This window comes from Cnephaeus nilssonii, assembly GCF_951640355.1.
Source record: "Cnephaeus nilssonii genome assembly, chromosome: 19".
Lineage (NCBI taxonomy): Eukaryota > Metazoa > Chordata > Mammalia > Chiroptera > Vespertilionidae > Cnephaeus > Cnephaeus nilssonii.
Window position 1 is genome coordinate 32,181,829 of NC_137090.1, and position 21,429 is coordinate 32,203,257.

The window sequence follows — 21,429 nt, forward strand, 5'->3', positions numbered from 1 at the left end:
GCCTCAGGGCCCTTGATGCCTGGGTAGAGGTGCCTGTTGACTGGCTCATGTAGTCTGGTCCCTCTGGACAGATCTATTTTGATTTTTTTCAAGTTTGATTCTCTACTGGGAGTTAACACACTGGTGTTTGGAACTTGGGGGCAGTCCCTTATGGGTTTGGTTACTGTGTGTCAGCCTTTGAGAGCCAGACACAGGCTGGCTGTCCTGGCGAGGTGGCATTTGGCAGCCCCAGGTTCTGTTGCCATGGCCAGGATGGCTCTTCTGGAAGACCAGCTGCCACTTTCACCGCTAAATGTCTTCCCTGCTGAGTGATGTCTGCTGTGACCTCTTCTTTTCCTCTCCTCCTCCTTTTTCTACCACCCCAATAACCCCCTCCTCGACTCCTTCCCTGTCCCCTTCCACTGTCACCCCACCAGCCCAGACCCCTTCCCTTCTCAGGCTGTTCCAACTAACCTGACTTGTCTTATATGTTCTAGTCTCCCTCTGCTACCAAATCTTTCCCCACAGTGATCTTTTAAAAATGCAAATGTCATTTTGTCACTTTTCTACTTTAAAAACCTTCAGTGGTTCCCTTGGCATGACATCTGTCTTTGTGATCTGGTGCCAGCTCCCTCACCCTCGGTCCCCACTCCATGCAAGACAGTATGCCCACCCCCCATCGAGCCCTGGCACCTGGAACTGCCCTTGCCTAGAAGGCCCCAATTCCATGCCCACCTAACCTACCAATGTGCTAGAGTAACTCCTTCCTATACATCCTTTTGACCCCCCTTAGGTACCTCCTCCTCCAGGCAGCCCACTCCCCCCCGGAGCACACACTGTCACAGAGCCCTGTGCTTCCCCCATTGGGGGACTAGGCTGTTCGTTCTCTGAAGGAGAATATGCCTTGCCTTATCTAGCAGTGACTGACGTGCCAGGAATAACAGTCAGATGCCTGAGAAAGCAACATTTGAAGGCAGCCGGCCTTCTCCACTCTGGGTTGAACAACTCTGCTTCTTCAATTTCCTCTCCATTGGCGGGATTTCCAGGTTCTCCCCGTGGTGGCCTTCCTGAGCATTCCGCAGGACCCCACGTGCGTATCACCTGGCTTGTCCCAATGGGGCAAGGCCCCATGAATGAAGCCCTAATTGGGGTAGAAAGGGCACTTTCACTGCCTCGCTGGCTCCTGTTGCGTTGTTCCTGAAATCCCCAAGTTCCCACCTCGCATTCTGCTCCTGCCCGGCTCCATTTCCACCATCTGGCCCACGTACAGGTGGTTGCGGACCCACTTTTAGGCCCACTCAACTCTCCCTTATGTATAATGTCACCTTGTTAGATTCGGCCCATCTGTGTCACTTAGCAATCTCTGTTTGCAAGGAAAAGCAACAAATTCTGGCTGTCTTTTTTTTTTAGTAGAATTTTTTTTTGTTGTTCAGAAAAAAAAAAATAGTTTTCCAACCACACACAGGTGGGGTATTGGCTAGGGAGAAGTGTCTGCCTATCCAGCCCTGACCCTCAGCCCATGTGGTTTGGGAAGTAATAAGGGGTGTGGGGTAATGGCCCCCCCAAATAAAAATGGTGTATGTATGTGTATGGAAAGGAGAGGGGTTCAGAAGCAGTGTGTGTGCGTGGGGGGGGGGGGAGGGATGGGAAGGGAAAGGCGGGGTCAGCACTGGGAACGCTGGAGGTGGGAGGTCATTGCATAACATTTCTTGTTGATCATACCACCATGGACACCTTTTTTGCCCATCAGCAGGACTAGCATCTTGGCAGTCATGGTAACAATGATGTTGAAGGTGGGGGGGGGGGGCTCCACAGATGCTCTTGATATGAAGAATATACATGGTAAATTCCCCATCCTGCAGCAGTGAGTCCCAGATCACAGATCATTTCTGATCCCCAACTGTCAGCCCATTCAGAAAAAAAAAAAACTTGACCCGGTCTTTGCCAACTAGAACAACCACCTCAGCTGGCGTGATGTTGATGAAGGTTTTCCAGGGCAGCTCAGGCAGAGGGTGAGTCCTTATAGCCCACATGGCCGCATCCTGTCAGGTCCCATCTGCCATGAGGTTGTTGAGGCAGGCGTTCCACCTGGTCATGGCACTACTGCTGGGGCCACGGGCTGGGCTCAGGCTGCCTCGGGCTGGCAGGCAGGGGTGGCGGGGAGCCTGGGACATGTGCTGCCGCCTGGATGGTGTCTCTGCTAGCTGTGCAGCAGCCCTCACACTGCCACTTCCTCTTTTCAAAAATAATTTGTTTGGAGGCTCTGGAAGTGTAATAAACAAAAACGTGCTGAACAGCCGGGTCACAGTTAGGACAAGGGGCAAGATACTTCAGAAATCCAGGTAGCAGGAACCATCAGACTCACTTTACAGGACATTGCTGTCGGGAGAAATCAGCTGTAACCCTACTCTATCACTCGCAAGATTGTGGTTCCCAGGAAACAGAGGCTGGCTGGCCTGGCTGGGCCACATGCCCCCCCTTGGCAAGGAGGGAGGCACCTTGATTCTTCCAAGGCTGCACCCAGTGGGGAAGGCAGAGCTAGATGTTGTCATCAGATGCTGAGTTGGTTGCTAGTCAGGGGAAAACACTGATCTCCATTCTGCTGTCCTTTTGTCAGAACTTGCACAAATTCTAGAGATAAAGGAAGCCAGGATGGGGAAGAGTCAGTGTGGCATGCAAAGGGTAACCTTAGGTCAGGCTCCAGCAGAGTCCACCCAAGGCTCTCTTCTGAGCAGCAGAGCACGTGGCAGGTGATCCTGAAGGTACCTGCGCAGCCCTGAGGCACTATGGCACCAGCGGGTTCAGAGCCGACCCCACCAAGGGGCTGGCTGGGACTTAAGGAGTGTTTGTGGGCTCAGTGCTCACCACCCTGCAGTTAACACCCAGGGACAGGTTTCAGAAGCAAGACAATGTCAATCTCCAGGGCCCAGGAGGTTTTCTGGCTTTCTGGTGACTAGGAGCCTTAGCTGCCCCTTTCTTCCTTCTCTCCTTGGGTCCTGCTCCTATGAAAATTCTTAGACCCTGCCTGCGCTGCTCTTGTTTGCTCCCTGGTGGCCATGCCTGGTATGACAGCGCTCTCTGGTCTCAAAGAAAAAGTCCTGCCCCCTAGTCGGTTTGGCTCAGTCGATAGAGCGAGGGACTGTGGACTGAAGGGTGCCGGGGTTTGATTCTGATCAAGGGCACAAGACCCGGTTGCAGGCTCGATCCCCAGTAGGGGTTCATGCAGGAGCAGCCTGTCAATGATTCTCTCTCATCATTGATGGTTCTATCTCTCTCACTCTCCCTTCCTCTCTGAAATCAATAAAAAAACCAAACATTTAAAAAATAAATAAATGGGAAACATATTTTTTTTTTTAAAAGTCTCCAACCTGCAGATAGGGATTTAGCTCTGCATCCTGATAATGGCCCAGTAGATTAAGCAAGCATATTTTCCGGAAAAAAAAATTATTGACAGAAAATTTTCCCCCCAATGGATTGATTTAAGTAACGTAATTACAAGTCCTATGAAAGCATGAACAATTATATCTTGCGAGCTCTGTTCCCAGTCATTTACATTGAGAAGAGTAGAAATGCATGACACAAGGACTCTCCTTGTCAGACCACAGTGGCAGTGACCTCCGAGACTGGCCCTCGTGGCTTTGTGGGGCTTTACACTGGGGAGAAAGGCATACACTGTTGAAATGTCAGCCTGTCGACGCATCACATGCTCTTCTAGCAGGAACTTCCGTATCAGCACACGCATCCCATTTCCTGGGCTTCCTTGACCACACAAGACCGCTCACCACCTTCAGACATGTCTGCCAGCATTTCTTCTCCAGATACCAGCAGCCTTTGGTCCACCACCTGCCGTTTGCAGCCCTCATGGAGGAGGCATTCCCAGAAGACAAGCTAGACGTCATTCGCAAAGAAAAGAGGAAGAGGAGGAGGAGGAGGGAAGTTACTGTATTAAACACTTCACAACATTAACTCAGACCTGTGGACATCCCCATTTTACAGGGGCAGGCCCAGACACCCCACAGCTACAAGAGGCAGGGACCCCATGAACAAGGAGGAGGGGGTAGGGCTGTGGGAGGCTTCCTGGGAAAATGGCTGCACCCACTGAACCAGTTTGTGCCAGAGGGTGGTGCCCTTGGTTTCTGGTTGCAAGGCTATTTCACTCTTCCTGATTAGGACACGTCATCTGAGTACAGTGGTCACCATCCTCCTCTCCTACTGGAATCTTTTCTTTGTGTCTTTAGCTCAGAGCCTCTACTTGGGCAGGGACACTAGCGTGGCCATGCATTCCACGGTCCTTAGCTCTCCTTAGCCTTGAGGTGGGAATGACATTTACCCACATGAATAGTCATATAACTAGTGGTCTATTCTTCTCATTAGGACATAAGGCCTTGATTACGCTGCTCTGGGGAGGTTGTTGGATTATTATGGAAACCATGATTTTATTTTTTAAAATATATTTTTATTGATTTCAGAAAGGAAGGGAGAGGAAGAGAGAGATAGAAACATTCATGATGAGAGAGAATCATTGATCGGCTGCCTCCTGCATGCCTCCTACCTACTGCGGGTCGAGCCCGCAACCTGGGCATGTGCCCTTGATCAGGATTGAACCCGGGACCCTTTAATCCGCAGGTCAACGCTCTATCCATTGAGCCAAACCAGCTAGGGCAAAACCATGACTTTAAGGCTGGATACTATAGGCAACACAGACAGAGGCAATACAGGAAAGTGAAACAGACCCCGCCAGCAAGCTGTGCTCCTTTCCCTGACGGTGCTGTCCACCTGAGTTAGGTGGTTAGTAAGCAAGTTGCAGGTAAAGGCCATTCCCCTCAGTTAATTGCAAGAGCAATCATGCAATCCTGCGATTATGCCAAATTGTTTTGTGCTGGTCTCAGCCTATTAATAACCAATGTTATTGGCTGGACCGGCCCTTGTGGTTTTTATTATGATTGCAAGATGCACCTCAGCAATAACCATAAAGAAACTTTGAAAAAAAATAAAGGTTTATTATTTACAGGACCAGGAAGTATACAGCACACCTGGAGCCGTGCAGCAAGGTCACAGGTAAAGAGAAAGTGCACAGGTCTGGGTTTCTGCTTTTACTAGGGTCAAGGGGGGGGCGGGTCCGGGGTTTTGTTTGTTTGTTTTGTTTTTAATATATTTTTATTGATTTTAGAGAGGAAGGGAAAGGGAGAGAGAGATAGAAACATCCATGATGAGAGAGAATCATAGATCGGCTGCCTCCTGCATGCCCCCTTCTGGGGATGGAGCTCGCAAGCCGGGCATGTGCCCTTGACCACAATCTTACCCAGGATCTTCCCGTTCGCAACACTCTATCCACTGAGCCAAACCAGCTCGGGCAGGGGGTCTGGGGTTTTTGCAGGCTTACTCCTTATTGGTGAATTTAAAAGTAAAAGCAGGAATTTAAAGTGAGAGTAGAGAAAATAGAAGAAAACAAGTGGCCTAGATGGTCAGTTATTGAAATCAACCTGAGATCTCTAAAACAAAAGGAACCACAATGTGGGGAGGTGGCCTGGCTCTTTGTTTTTGTTGTTTTTTTAAAATATATTTTATTGGTTTTTTTTACAGAGAGGAAGGGAGAGGGATACAGTTAGAAACATCGATGAGAGAGAAACATCGATCAGCTGCCTCCTGCACACCCCCCACTGGGGATGTGCCCGCAACCAAGGTACATGCCCTTGACCAAAATCGAACCCGGAACCCTTCAGTCCGCAGGCCGACGCTCTATCCACTGAGCCAAACCGGTTTCGGCGAGAATATTTTTCCATTAATTTATTTTTAGAGAAAGTGGAAGGGAGGGGGAGAGACAGGAAGAGAAAAACATCAGTGTGAGAGAGACACATCGATTGGTTGCCTTCCCCACACCCCAACCAGGGCCAGGGATCGAGCCTGCAACCAACGTATGTGCCTTTGACCAGAACTGAACCCGGGACCCTTCAGTCCGCGGGCCGATGCTCTATTACTGAGCCAAACCAGCTAGGGCTACCCTGACTTCTTTTAAGTTTGTTTTTCAGATCTAAAGCCAGGCTACAAACCCCAAAGACAAACTCAAACCTAGTTGGGAAAGTCCTTCCTGCACCCCATAAGTGCTGTACAATCCCAGGACACTTTGTTTTGCTGACATATTCCGGTTTTCCGTATACTGTGTTCTAAAAGAGGAAAAAGCCAGCCAACCTACACCCTGATTGGTTAACCCCACCAACTCCTGTATTCCCAGGAATAAAAACCCCTAAATCCTCATTCGGGTGCAGAACCTGGAAAGCTATCTCAGTGTTCTCACCCTCTGCAGGGCCTCCATCGATCTGCCTTTGCTTTTATCAGTGTCCCTGGTCTAAATTCTTTTTAAAAAAATATGTTTTTACTGATTTAAGAGAGAGAGGAAGGAGGAGGGCGAGAGAGGTAGAAACATTGATGAGAGAGAAACATCAGCATTGATAGGCTGCCTCCTGCATCCCCTTGCTGTGAATTGACCATGTGCCCTGACCCCTGAATGGATTCGAATTAGAGACCTCTTGGTGCACGGGTCGATGCTCAACCACTGACCCACGCCACCTGAGCTAAATTATTTTATATTAGGAGTCAAGGACCCAAACTCTTCGGCCACAAACTGTTTCCAGAAAAGGTGTACAAATTTATACTCACACTTTAAAATCAGCCCATTTCACCCCACTCTCACTCAATTTGAAACAGATAAAGTAAGAGGTTCCCAAAAAAATTCTTTTTTTTCAAGTTTACTAAATTTATTTATTGAAAACACCACCACAATAAATGGAATCCCTATACCACCTGTCACAAATAAAAGGTAGCCAATAAAAACAGGGCTATTAAACACTTTTCCCACCTGCCCTAAGCCCACGGCCTGTTCTCAAGTTACAGGGGCAGTCAGCACGGGTTCCAGAGGCATGAGAACATAGCGGCACCAAGCCGGGACCGTCTTCTGGCAGAAAAGGGTTGCAAGAGAATGGGAAGGGAATCCTTTTCTTGCTCGTTGTGCTTAATGCAGGCCCTACTACCTAAACACATCTCAGGGGAATGAGGGTATCCACCCGATACTCTGGGACGACTGGACTAGAGGCTCCCTCTGCATCATGCTTAACGCCGCGTGGAAACGGTGTCCTCTGAGCACACCTTCAAGCACCACCAGGTTCCCCTCCCCGTGTGCCTGCTCTCACATCGAGGCCTGGCAGCTCCCTCTCCCCACGCCTGCCCCCCAGCAGAGGTCACCGCTGACTCAGGTGGGGCTCCAGGGAGAGGAGGCCCCCCAGCAGGAGTCCATGCACGCCGAGCATCAGGAGCAGGAAGAGGAGCAGGATGGAGGGCACCGGCTCCACGGCATGGTGTCCGAGATGCCACTGGGGGAAGCCCATGTTCACCAGCTGCGGGTTGAGGTCATTGAAGGGGGACTGAGCCGCACCTAGCCTGGCTCCCCGCTGCTGCTGCTGCTGCTGCCGGAGGCCAGGACCCCCCATTGGGGCACCATGGCCCCTATTGAGCAAGCTCTGCCGAGGGGTGCTACTGCGCGTGGGGCAGGGGGATCGTCATCCTGCATGATTTCCCCATTGGCCTAGGTTCGCACCATCCTCCCAGGAATGCAGGGGCCCTGGTGGGCTGCACCTTTCCTCGCACCTCAAAAGGGCCAAAAAGGGTTACTAGCCCCCATCTCCTGCCCGTGGCCCGGAACCTGCTGGCCCCTGCAGAAGGCCAAGTGGGTCCTGGCCCCCAAAATCCCTCTGTGCTTGGTCATCCCCACCCCTTGTGTGGGCTGTGGACACCACCTGCCCTCGGTGCACCTGACCCTACCGCTGGGGGAAGTGGGGTGCTCGCGGGGCAGGAGGGGCCCTGCCTGAGCCATGGAGCCCAGCTCTGAAACCAGGCCCTTGTGATAGGGAAAGGATGCGCCCCCACACCCCGACACCCCCACGCCCCAACACCTACCTGCAGGCAATTCACTAATTATTTTTTTTATTACTATTATTGATTTTAGAGAAAGAGAGGGAAGGAGAGAAAGAGAGAGAGAGGAACATTGATTTATTGTTCCACTCATTTATGCATTCATTGGTTGCTTCTTGGATGTGCCCTGACTGAAGATCAAACCCACTACCTTGGCCTAAAGGGATGGTGTTCTAACCAACTGAGCTACCTGGCCAAGGTGTCACACTAATTCTTTAAAAAATTTTTTGTAATCTGTTGGGTAAAGAATGCTTTACTTGCCCTGACCCATGTGGCTCAGTGGATAGAGCGTCGGCCTGCGGACTCAAGGGTCCCAGGTTCGATTCCGGTCATGGGCATGTACCTTGGTTGCGGGCACATCCCCAGTAGGAGGTGTGCAGGAGGCGGCTGATCGATGTTTCTCTCTAACTCTCTATCCCTCTACCTTCCCCTCTGTAAAAAATCAATAAAGTATATTTAAAAAAAAAAAAGAATGCTTTACTTGACTATTTATTTGACTGATGCTGAAATTCAGTAGTTTCTCATGTTTGTTGGTCATTTGCTTTCTTTTGCAAATTATTTATTCAAATCCTTTTTTCTTTCATTCTTTTTCTTCTTTTTAATATATTTTTATTGATTTCAGAGAGTAAGGGTGAGGGAGAGAAAATCAATGATGAGAGAGAATCATTGCTTGTCTGCCTCTTGCATGCCCCCTACTGGGGATCAAGCCCACAACTGGGGCAAGTGCCCTGACCAGGAATCGAACCCACATCTCCTGGTTCATAGGTCCATGCTCAACCACTGAGCCATACCAGCTGAGCCAAATCCTTTTTTCTATTGGATATTTTGGCCTTTTTCTTAGTGACTTGTAGTTTTAAGTATTTTATATGTAAAAACTAGTGGCCCGGTGCACAAAATTTGTGCATGGGGGGTGACCCTCAGCCCGACCTGCACCCTCTCCAATCTGGGACCCCTCAGGGGATTGGGCCTAAACCAGCAGTCGGACATCTCTCTCGCAATCTGGGACTGCTGGCTCCTAACCGCTCACCTGCCTGCCTGCCTGATCTCCCCTAACCACTTTGCCTGCCAGCCTTCTAGCTCCCAACTGCCCCCCTGACAGTCTGCTCACCCCTAACTGCCCCCCCGCCCCCGCTGGATGATCACCCCCAACTGCCCCCCTCCTGGCCTGATCACCCCTAACTACCTCTGCCTCTGCCCTGCCACCATGGCTTTGTCCAGAAGGACGTCCAGAAGGTCTCCCGGTCTAATTAGCATATTACCCTTTTATTAGTATAGATTGTGTTTGTTATAGATGTCCCATGTATTTTTCTCCCCAGCCAGTCAATATGTCAGCTTTGTTTATAGTCTTTAGCCTTAAAGAATTTTAAATATTTGTTATTAAGTACAGATTAAATTCCGAGTTTCTTTATTGTTTAAAAAGAACCTAGAGGGCTTATAAGAACATGTCATAGGCTAAAAATGAAGAGTAAGACCAGGCCAAGACAGACTAAAGGTGGAATATAAAGATGGGACCCCAAGACAACTTCGTGGCCACAGATGCCTACGAGTATAGTTGGGGCAGCACAAGTCCATACATTGTCAGGAGAGAGCTCACGCCTTTGCTCAGGAAAGTCCTGGCTGGGGCGGGCATGGAGGCCGTGGCAAGTCTCCTCCCCTCAGGTACTTCTCTCACGTGTCAGGTGGGGAGGGTGCCCTGGCCTCTCCACCATGCCCCACCACGCCCCACCACACCCCTGAGCTGCCCTAGGCGGAAATCCTATGAAGGCCGTTGCCGCTGCGAAGTGACTCAGAGATATATGGGGTGACAGCATGTCCCAGGGATCTTATCTTACAGCAGGATCCACCCTTCCTACCTGCAGCGGCTCCTGGAGCTCAAGCAAGTCTCCTCTTGGAGGGGAACACAACACCTGGAAGAAGTGATCCATGGAGTCCTGCCCAGCCCAGCTCAGGCAGCTTATAGACATCCATCCCCAATAAATAAAATTTGCACATTAAATTGAGTTGCCATGACAATTCACTTTTATTTATTTATTTATTTATTTTTGAGAGAGAGAGAGAGAGAGAGAGAGAGAGAGAGAGAGAGAGAGAGAGGAAGGGAGATAGAGAAACATTGATGTGAGAGAGAAACATCAATCAGCCACCTTCCCTATGCACCCTGACAGGGGATCAAACCCACAACCTGGTTATGTGCCCTGACCGAAAATTGAACCCGCCACCTTTCGGTGTATGGGATGACGCTACAACCATCTGAGCCACACCGGCCAGGGTGACAATTTACTTTTTGGGAAAACATTTAAGTTGTTGATTTTATTTTGTAATTTGATTTTTCATTTTGGTGTCATTATAAGTTTATTTTCAGATCTCAAGCGTTTTCATAGACTGTTGGAAAGTACTTACGTCCTAGGCACTGTGGATAACCCCTCCCACCCAGCAGGGTTTACCTCACCAGAGACTCGCTTCCCAATCTCCAAGTGCTGCTAAGACCTGGAACTCCTCCTAGGATGGGAATTACCAACTGGGCTCCGATAAACTAATTTTAGGGAGGAGAGAAAGGAAATTTCTGACTCTTTATGCCTCCAACCCCAAACAGATCTGGGGTTGCAGGTAGAACCTTAACAACCTGAGGTACTTTGAGAGGCTGCAAGGCAAGGCCTGGAGAATCCAGATTTGAATGGGGTACTTCTTTGATTGGCCGGGCTGGGTTAGGTGCTGTTAAATATCCCCTGACCCACTAAACGTGGGTCCTAGCACTTCGCATGGTTTTTAATGGTGTAGTTATTTTTGTCTTTGTTAGACGGTCTATCTCACTCACCCACTGTAAACTCCTTGAGGACCAGGGATGGGTTTGTTCCCACGTCCCAGCACAGTGCCTGACACATTGTAAGTGCTCAGCGGATATTTGTTGAGCAACGAAAAGTTGAGTTTTTTACATTCTCCCCACTTGAGATTTTGCTAGACTCTCACTTAGTGATAAAGCTCAGGACCTAAAGAGCACCAGGGCACACCTGACATCAAAGCTGGGTTTATTTACTCACTGCAGCAGGGGCACACGCACCGAGGGGAACTGTGGGACATCTCAGTGAGAGACAGGATGGGCTTGTTGCAGGACCTGAGATTGTGCTGGGCAGTTTTGGAGAGTGCTTAAGGAAGCACAACTTTGTTCTGGGCTGAACGCTGTCAAGAAGCAAGGGAAGCCTGGCTGGTGTGGCTCAGTGGTTGAGTGTCAACCTATGAACCAGGAGGTCACAGTTCGGTTCCCGGTCAGAACACATGCCTGGGTTATTGGCTTGAGCCCCAGTGTGGGGCGTGCAGGAGGCAGCCAATCAATGACGCTGTCTTATCATTGATGTTCCTATCTTTCTCTTCCTCCCTCTCTGAAATCAATAAAAAAATATATTTTTTTAAAAGCAAGGGAAATTTGATGATTGAGCATCTTAATAATTTTTGTCTAGGAGGCAGGAGGAGAAAGCAGGGCGAGAGTTGTCATTGGTAATGAAGCAGTAGTTTGGTCATTTTTGAATTGCATAGTGTTAAAATTTTTATTATTTTTTTTAGCATAAACAAATTTATTTATGAACCAAAAGGTGGATTCTAATTAAACCAACACTCAGAAATAGTTGCATGTAAAATGTTTGTGATAACTGAACACAATAATGGGGGGGAAAAGCATGAAGAGACTTGTTCATTGAACTGAGCTTGTTTATCCTCACAGCTAATTCCTGTTCAGGAGGATGATGGAATTTTTACTCTACATCATTAACCCAAGTACAGGTGACCTTGTTCATGATGCATTCCACCACTAACTTCCCATCTTTCAATTTTCTTGTTATTATGCTTTCCTTCTTATCCCATTCCTGTTGTTTAATCAATGCACTGTTTATAAAGTTGCATTTTCCTGCCATCAACTGTAGTTTCTTCAAATTTCTCTTTCCAATTACATGAAAATTGTGCAGTTTTCAACATGCAGTCAGTTTTGTTTTGTTTTATTTTTTTATTGTTTTTTTTTGTTTTTGTTTTTTTTTAGAGAGAGAGAGATCGATTTGTGGTTCCACTTATTTATGCATTCACCGGTTGGTTCTTGCATATGTCCTGACTGGAATAGAACCCAAAACCTTGGTATATCAGGACAACTAACCAACTGAGCTACCCCGCCAGGGCACCATGCTGTCAGTTTTCGTGGTGAGATTTTCGCCATCAGAAGTGATGACACAGTCTGGTTTGGCCATGGTGCCCATTTTCTGCAGAACCATTCCTCCTACTTCTCTCATGTAAGTGCGCCTGTCTTCCTGCCAGCTGCTGAATGGTGGCCAGGCCAACAGGGGCGGCGGGCTGGGTGAGCAGAGCAGAGTGCAGTGAGGGCAGCGTGGCTGTCCTTATTTTTGTCTTGTTCTATCATGGTCACGGAGTGACATCATCTAATATTGATCTTCTGTGAAATTGTTTATGTTCAGCATGGAACACAGCCTGTTGAACAGTTGCCAGGCCAGTAGGGTGACCAGCCATCCCACTTTGCCTGCAACTGAGGACTTACCTAGAATGTAAAACTTTTAGTGCGAAAACTGAAACAGTTTGGACATTTGGTTACCCTATTGGCCAGCTACCAACTTTTGGGATTTGTTTCCTCCACTAGGTACTTGTCAAATCCTACCCAGCCACTGGAAAATATACCTGTAGACACATGCATTTTAATATCCATGTGCAGGCATCCACCACATAACACTAACATGTATAAATGCATTCACATAAATGCATACATTACAAACAAGTACAGATGTAGTAAACATACATATGTCTCATATATATACTGTACCTCTAGGCCATTGGAGAGATGGGGAAACATTGATGGGACTAGTGAGTAGGCCTGTGTGTATGAAGCTGGGATTGGAAAGGGAAGTTCAGGCAGGTTATGGAGGAAGGACTTTGAATAGTAAATAACAAGAGTGTCATGATGTCATGGAAAAAGCCCTGGATTTGAAATTGGATGATCCTGAGATTAAATCACAGCTCTGCCATTTACTTCTTTTCTCTGCTTCCCTTTCCTTATTTATAATATGAGATGCTGTAAAGATGTGATTAAGTTCCAGAATGTTCTAGGTGCTTAATAACAAGTCAAAAACTGTTGTTATTATGAGGTATGTGGGAACTAAAGGTATACGAATGGAGCCTTGACCTCCACGAAGTGATGTTTCAGGAAAATAACCTTCATATAGATCATTATCATCAGCATCCCATTTGAGACCAGGAAATCAAGGCCCACAAGAGGTAAAAGTATTCGCCCAGGACTGAGTGTGGATGATATTTGCATTGTAGGAAGTGTGCAGACCTGGGCTGAGGCTGAGGGACCCAGCTGCTATCAGGAAGCCCTGCTTGTCAGGAACTCGGCCTCCTCTCAACTATACCGAGCTGCTCTGCAGCATTCCTGAGGACTGCGAGTCCTGATTTGCATGTTATGCCAAGGAGGGCCATATTCTTCCAGAAGTTCATTGTTCTGGCCCCTTGCCATCATCTGTGCCCACGAATGTCTCCAGTGGGCCTTAAGCCTTATCCTTTCTTCTGGGCATGGGTGGCTGCTCCCCCACCAACTTTTCAGTATTGCCGAGAAGGGACTGCAGGCTTGGAAAGCTGAGTTGACTGTTGAAGGATTGAGGTTCAAGTTCTATCTCAGCCACTTACTAACTGTGAGGTCTTGGACCAGTCATTTCCCTTTTCTGAACCCCGAGTTTGCCCCTCTGTTCAATTATGATAATGGCCACCTCAAGCAGTGTAGTAAGAATTCAATGTAAGAATGAATGTGAAAATGCTTAGCTAGGGCTCGACCCACAGTGGGGACTCATTAATGTTGCTGAACACTGAGTACAAAAAATCGGGGAAAGACACCTGTAGGAAGTGTGCAGACCTGGAAGTGTCAAATGTGTATGACTTTTGGAAAGTCTCTTAATTTCTCTCAGGAGCCTCAGATTCCTCAGCATGAAATGAAAAAAATTGATAATCCCCAGCCTCCCTTCCAGCTATGATTCCAGAAACCTGCGATCTGAACTGTCGGGATATCTTCCTCTGATCCCTGAAGGGCACACATCCATCTAGAGTGTGAAGAGTGTCCAAGTTGGGGATATACACAGAGGGAGGACGTCCCCACCCACCCTAGAGACCTGTATGCTTTGCAAATTAAATGGTAAGGGCCGTTGCTTTTGTGGTAGGCAGTTAGACAGACATGAGTTGAGCAAAGACTATGGGCCAGGTACAGAAGGTCACCACGGTGGAAGATCCCAGGTGCCTAGTGATGGACAATTGTAGGGTGGGACCTCACCCCCAGGGTGACTTTTCCTCCCCTAGCTTATGGATGGTCATTCAGTTTGCACCCCTGACCTTTCCTCCCTAGAGATAATATCTATGCCTTGATTGTATTTCAGCTCCAGAACCAGAAAAGCAGTAAAACCAGACCAGCAATCCCATAGTTGCCTTCAGGACCAGCTCCATTGAATAATGACCCCCTGGTGCCAGCCAATCAATCAGTGGGGACCACAACCTTGAAAGGACACACCGGGGAAAACTGATGAATATTCTATTGAGATCTTCCCTTGGGACCTCCCCTAACATTTCCCCCCTTAAAACCCTTAGGACAGAGGACTCAGCTTGATCTCCCTCTAGGGAGCACCCCTGTGCCTTTCCATTTTCTTCTCCCTCCTCCTGCCCCTCCCGCTACCCAACCTATAGGTGCGTCCTCACTCCCAAGCTCCAAGAGACTTTCCTTTACCTCTATAACTTGTTTCCTAAGCCCATTTCTTCTAGGAATCATTTTTTCTACCTCTGTGATTTTATAAATAAATGTTCTCTAATAGTTTGGATCTTGGCTCTGAATTCTTCCCTAGCCAGAACCCAAGTACCGAGGTTGCTGAACCCAGTCCAGTCTGACCCTGCGGGTCTAACACTCAGTGCCTTTCCCGCTGCCTACAACACTTTGACATCTTGTTGAAGGAAATAGGTCAGTATATGGGGGGGACTGCTGGATGCTTGATAAGGGAATCTAGTGGGTCCATCTGTCAGTCATGTATTGTCTGTCAGCCATCGCTTTCAGACCTCTGCTCCAAGAAGAGAGAAGAGCACTGGGTTACACAATGAACTACCAACCAAGGTGGGCGAATCAGATCCCCACTCTGCTCCTCAGGCTCTCACAGTCTAGTGAGAACATGCTGGGACAAATGTTACCACCAGAAGTACGACTTGTACTAAAAAACCAGAGTAACCGGTATGTCCTAAAAGTATTCTGGTCAAGACGGGCCATAATGTCAGGCAAGGGTGGCAACCATAATCTGGTCTTGAGCGATGGGGAAGAGTGTTTATGGAGTGGAAATGGAGGAGGGCAGCCTATTACAGAAGTCAAGTCTCCATTCAGCATTGTGGGAGTGGGGGCGTGTGGTGCCCTGAGGAGGTTTAGCCAGGAGGGGGGCACATCTGCACCCACGTGTGGAGGTTTAAGAGCTGAGTAGGAACCAGCAGTTTATGAGGAAAGGGAGAAGGAGGAAACCAACCTTTGCCCCAGGGCCTTCTGTGCACCCTATATCCTCTGACACAACCCTCACCCCAATGCTTCCTAGTGGGTTTTTCTCATGCTCACTTTATAGAGGAGGCACCTGAGGTTCAGAAAGACCAAGATCTGGTGGCACAGCTGGTGAAGGGCAGAGCTCAGATGGGAAGTTGAGGCCAGAACCCCAGCCCCTCCTCCCTCTTCAAACCTCTTGGAAGCTGCTCCTAGGCTTCAAGGAGTGGCAGGAGGGGGAGGGCCCTTCGTTCCGAGAAGGACTGAGAGGGCGTCCCTCTTCTGGGCAGCCTTCCAGTTGCTCTCCTAGTCAGAGAGTCCCATAATCCAAACAAGCACGGGGCCACTCTATTAGCCTTATCACCACGCCCACACTCAAGACAATCTGATTAAATCCTGCTGTCATCAGTGAAAGCTCTTCTACAAAAGGCTCTGCTGTCTGCAAACACGTGCCTCCTTGCTTCCTCCCAGGCAGGGCCCACTCCCCACCTCCCAGCCTTCAAGGTCAGTCCACGTGACAAGAGGGAAACTTTGTCACTATCACCATGGGGAGAGGCTTGGTCTGGCAGAGTCCTGCCTACATTTGTCAAAACTAATGATCCCTTGGGCAAATAAACGGAAGCTGAATCCCCAGAGGGCACACTGGTTTATTGATTCTGAGACTCAAGGAAACCTGAAGAAGGGCTGTATCCACCCAGCGCTGGCCAACCAGAAATAACAATGACTACCTTTTATCGAGTGCCACCCAGGTGGGCCCTTCCCACTGCTTCTAGTTCTTCCAACAATTCTGTAAGGTAGGTTCGAGTCCTCCCTTCTGGCTCCATTTTCAGTGTCTTCTTACTTTACAGAGACAGAACTGAAGTTCAGAGAGGTGCTCTGTCCAAGGTCACGTGGGTACTAAGCTTACAAAGTCAGCATTCACACCCAGGCCTGTGTGATTCTGTTCAAGAACCAAATTTACTGCAGCCTCGGTTACTGATTCCATTTTCAATAAGCCTAGGTTTGCTACATTGGTTTCCCCAGAAAATAAACAAATAACATTAAAAAAAAAAACACACACAAAATTCAAATGAGTATATTTGAAGATCTAATTTATTAAGTGATTCATGCATTGGGCAGCATCCCAATATCTAGCAACTAGGAGGGTGCTCCAAGAGGTCATACAGAATGGAAGATTTTTACAGGAAGAAAGATGGGTCAACAAAATATTAACAAATGAAAAGAAAAGACTACTTTTAGGCCAGGATGGAGGGAAGGCAATGACAAGGGTGTTTATCACACCAAATGACTCCAATTAATTTAATATCTCTCTTACCTTTAGATTTTGCCCTGGTTTTCCTCTTCAATTTTGCCTCTCTTTAGGACACATTTAATTCCTTTTTCCTCAAAAAAAAATGTATTTCCATTTCTTATATCTTCTTTTACTGAAAACACTTCCTTGCATTCAAAGTTGTTTCCTTATTATTCTAGTGGTTTTAATTCCATACAGTGTAATTTTTAACCCTTAAAAACCTTGATTTTAATGAAAACTAAGAAATAAACAATTATGAACTGTCTTTTATATTAGCATTCTGTGCTTTTGCAAACATATACATACTTTCTATCATGTATAGAAACGTGCTTTATCATAGAAAATTTCTCAGTGTGGCATAAAACATGTTTGCTAGTAGACCCAATTCTGTACTAGGAAACCAAAAGTAGATAAACTTGAGTTTTACAATTAACATTCCAATTTTTTTCTTCCTTATTTGGAAATGATCTAGACATTTAATAAAGACTTCAAAAAACTTTTGGGGTTTCTCCCTAGGTTTAGGAAAGTCTTTAACTACTGACCTTAGTTTTTGACCAAGGGGTAAAAGATACCTGAAGGGTTCATCCTCAACTTCAGGGAGTTTTATTTTAAACAGTAACTGTCTAATAGTCTCTTCAGAGTGGAAAAACAGTTCAAAGAATTAGTGAAATGTGAGTACTCAGGTGAAAAGTAAGGGGCAGCTCTGGCTAATGTGGCTTAGTTGGTTGGGCGGTATCCTGTGCACCGAAAGGTTTCTGGTTTGATTCCCGGTTAGGGCTCAATCCCTGGGAGGGGGCCGATCGATGTTTCACTCTCACATTGATGTTTCTCTCTCTCCCTCTCCCTTTTTCTCTCTCTAAAAATCAATTTTAAAAAATCTTTTTTTTTTTTTAAAGTAAGGGATAGGGAGCAGTAGGAGTCACATCTATCCTATTATTAGTCTTAGATACCTCTTTAATTTTTATTAGCCTTTTATAATCTTTTAAAAAATATATTTTATTGATTTTTTACAGAGAGGAAGGGAGAGGGATAGAGAGTTAGAAACATCGGTGAGAGAGAAACATCGATCAGCTGCCTCCTGCACATTCCCTACTGGGGATGTGCCCACAACCAAGGTACAAGCCCTTGACCAGAATCGAACCTGGGACCCTTCAGTCCACAGGCCGACACTCTATCCACTGAGCCAAACCAGTTAGGGCGCCTTTTGTAATCTCAATAAAGCTTTTTTGGAATACTAAAGGCTTCTGTAAGCTTCTGCATGTGAATTAAAATAAGTATATCATTCTGTTTGCTCAGTTACATTCAAATGCAGTTTTCATTTTTTATTTACTTTATTTTTTTGTTAATCTTCAGCCAAGAATATTTTTTCCCCATTGATTTTAGGGAGAGTGAAAGGGAGGAGGAGAGATAGAGAGAGAAAGAGAGAAACATTGATGTGTGAGAGAGAAACATTGATTGGTTGCCTCCCGAATGTACCCCGACCAAGGAGTAGGGATGGAGCCTGCAACCAAGGTACATGCCCTTGACCAGAATCGAACCTGAGACCCTTAAGTCCCAGGGCTGACACTCTAACCACTGAGCAAAACAGGTTAAGGCTAAGTGCAGCTTTTAAATGATTTTGTTTAACTGGAACACTCCTCACAATGGACATTGCCAACTCTAGGCTGTGTCCAGCAAGATTTTGCCTCCTTTGCAAATATCTGCGGCTTCCAGGACTGTGGTTCTTAAACATAAAATAAGCAGGTATGCTAGAAGGTGGTACACTCGGTTCTTTGGATATAAAAGATCATTCTTTCTTTTTTATTGATTTTAGAGAGGAAGGGAGTGGGAGAGAGAGATAGAAACATCAATGATGAGAGAGAATCATTGATTGGCTGCCTCCTGCATGACCCCCACTGGGGATCGAGCCCACAACCCGAGCATGTGCCCTGATGGGGAATCGACTGGCAACCTCCTGGTTCATAGGTCTACGCTCAACCACTGAGCTACACCGGCTGGGCGGATCCTGTTTCTTTCTTTCTTTCTTTTTTTTAAAATATATTTTATTGATTTTTTACAGAGAGGAAGAGAGAGGGATAGAGAGTTAGAAACATCGATGAGAGAGAAACATCGATCAGCTGCCTCTTGCACACCCCCCACTGGGGATGTGCCCGCAACCAAGGTACATGCCCTTGATCGGAATCGAACCCGGGACCCTTGAGTCCGCAGGCCGATGCTCTATCCACTGAGCCAAACCAGCTTCGGCCGGATCCTGTTTCTTAATATTCGCCTGAGACCTCCTGCTGGACCTAGTACAGCTCAAATCAGACCCAGTCCAATCCTGGACCCAGTCTGGTTCTTAAATGGAACCCAGTTCAGTTCTTAAGTTGGACCCAGTCTACTCCGGCTGGTAACCACCACCAATTCCCATGGGACCTTGAATTGGGAAAAGGATTGAACCAAAAAATCCCAAGGAATGAGGATTGTGGACTGATTTCAGAATAAATGAAGAACTGCAGCTGCCACCAACCGTTCTCAACGTGGAATCTGGGGGCTGATTCCAAACACATGGGGAGTGGCCGACTGAATCGTCAGCAGTCCCATCGTGGAATCCAAGGACAGAGCTCAGGCCTGGGGTTTTCCACTGGGAAATTGGGGTCTTGTCACCAGAAAAGAACCGGGACCGAGGCGGGTCTGCCCCTGGCACGGTCTGGAATGTGTAAACCACTTGCTCCTAAGTGTCCTTAACCACAGGCACAGCTGGTGGTTCAGCAGCGAGACTCCTTGGTTAGGGAAGATAAGACTGTGATTTATAAGCTGGCTGTAAATTGTTTGGCCTTGCTTAACTGTCTGTTTCCCAGTTCCACGTGCCAAGGACTTTTTCTAGCTTCTTACTAACCTGCCTGTCTAGGGGCTTGCTCTGGGCAGAACCTCTTGCCAGCTCAAGCTTACCTGCCCTGTAAAGGCAAGTCATTTAAATCCGGAGCTTGAACGCAAGATAGAATGGAGCTCAAACCTAGAGGGGCTTATCAGCAGCCCTAGGAAACGGCGAGAAAGACAGTGAGCTTGAAGTGGGGCTTGTGGGGTGCCATGCTTATGTTTCTTGTCCCCCAAAACCATCAGAAGTTTACTTTGGTCTCAATGCTGCCACTACATCTGTTAAAGAACAAAATTCAATGGAGTAAATTTGAAGATCTAATTGGCTTTATTAAGTAATTCATGTGTTGGGCAGCATCTCATCTCGCAACTAGAAGGGTGCTCCAAACAGTTATACAAAATGGAAGGTTTATCACCCTGGCCCGTGTTACTCAGTGGTTAGAGTGTCAGCCCGCACCCTGAAGGGTCTCAGGTTCGATTCCCAGTCAAGAGTATGTACCTGGTTTGCAGGCTTGATCCCTGGCCCTGGTTGGGCCAGGATGGGAAGCAACCAGTTGATGTAGACACAGTCAGCCCCAGAACCTCCTCCCTGCGTTACCAGGTAGCGAGTTTGTCCCCAGTTCTTCCAAGTCTCCATGCCCAGCATCAGAGCGTTCGCTGGATCCCTGCATCGCCTCCAGCAGCCAGGGCAGATGGGCAGTGCCAACTCTGGGAGGGTTACTCCCTATCTCCCCTTCACAATCTTGAGGGTGGGGAAACCTATTCACTTCTTTCCTTTTTGGGGGGCTAAGGGCCTGGAGGCTTTTATTTCTCCACTCATTCAAGGGTGGTGGGCGGGCCCCACTATACGGCCACCTGGCTGGACCCCTGACTTCTGGCCAGATCCGCCTCCCTCTGCTCCCGCCATTTCTTCCACTTGAGCAGCAGCTGCTCGAGCTCAAATGCCTTCATTCGCATCACGTAGTCGAGGTGCTCACAGAAGTCCCAGTCGTGCTGCAGGCCAGGAAGTTGGGGAAGCTGTCGTGCTTGCATTTGAGCAGCAGGAGAAGGTAGTGGGCGCAGTAGTCTCGCTGCTAAACCACCAGCTGTGCATCGTCCATCTGCTGCTGCGTGGCCACCATCTCGCACTCCTTGCACCCGGGGAAGCTGTAGTCGGGGTTTGGGGGGGAAGGTGGGCATCCGCAGGGGGTCTGGCTCCCCTGAGGCATCGCCCAGGTAGCGCCTGGCCAGGTGCGCCCCCATGGCTGCTGTCGCCACAGATTCCTGTGGCAGTCAGGTCACCTCATTCCTATCCGGAAGCACTCCCCGCTCCCTATTCACTTCTTCGCCTTGTTACCTGATAGATGGCCCTCCTCTGTCCTCGCTGAAGAACCAGGGACCAGCTCCAGAACATGCTGGAAGGAGACTCTCTGATGTGGACTTTATAAATTTTCATATGGGCATCCCATCCACCCACCCACCCATCCACCCATCCATCCATCCATTCTTTCAACACATTTTTGTTGGGTATCAACTCGAGGCTGAAGAGGTGCATACAGACAGTCATATAGACAAACTCTGTCCCCATGGAGCTGACAGTCTGATGGGGGTATGGGCAGGTTATCAGGAGGGAGAAATGCAGTGTGATATGTGCTGTGGATGTAGAAGACACTTAGCAGGCAACCTGAGTTAGTCTGTGATGAGAGCTCATGAAGGAAGTTCAGTCTTAGGCTGACTTGAACGATGAGCAAGACTTAACCAATCAAGTGGGGAGAGGGAGGCAGGGAAAGTATGTCAAGGGGAAGCAGGAGCATGGGACCTC

General features: G+C 47.9%; 2 pseudogenes across 2 annotated transcripts; both read right to left on the bottom strand.

Annotated features, from left to right (window-relative positions):
- Positions 1 to 1,642: 1,642 nt before the first annotated feature.
- LOC307115460 (profilin-1-like) lies at positions 1,643 to 2,075 on the bottom strand (annotated as a pseudogene). Its single transcript has one exon. The product of its transcript is annotated as a profilin-1-like (transcript).
- An 18,396-nt stretch (positions 2,076 to 20,471) lies between these two features.
- On the bottom strand, positions 20,472 to 20,870 carry LOC307115461 (NADH dehydrogenase [ubiquinone] 1 beta subcomplex subunit 7-like; annotated as a pseudogene). The gene has a single exon. The product of its transcript is annotated as an NADH dehydrogenase [ubiquinone] 1 beta subcomplex subunit 7-like (transcript).
- Between the last annotated feature and the right edge of the window lie 559 nt (positions 20,871 to 21,429).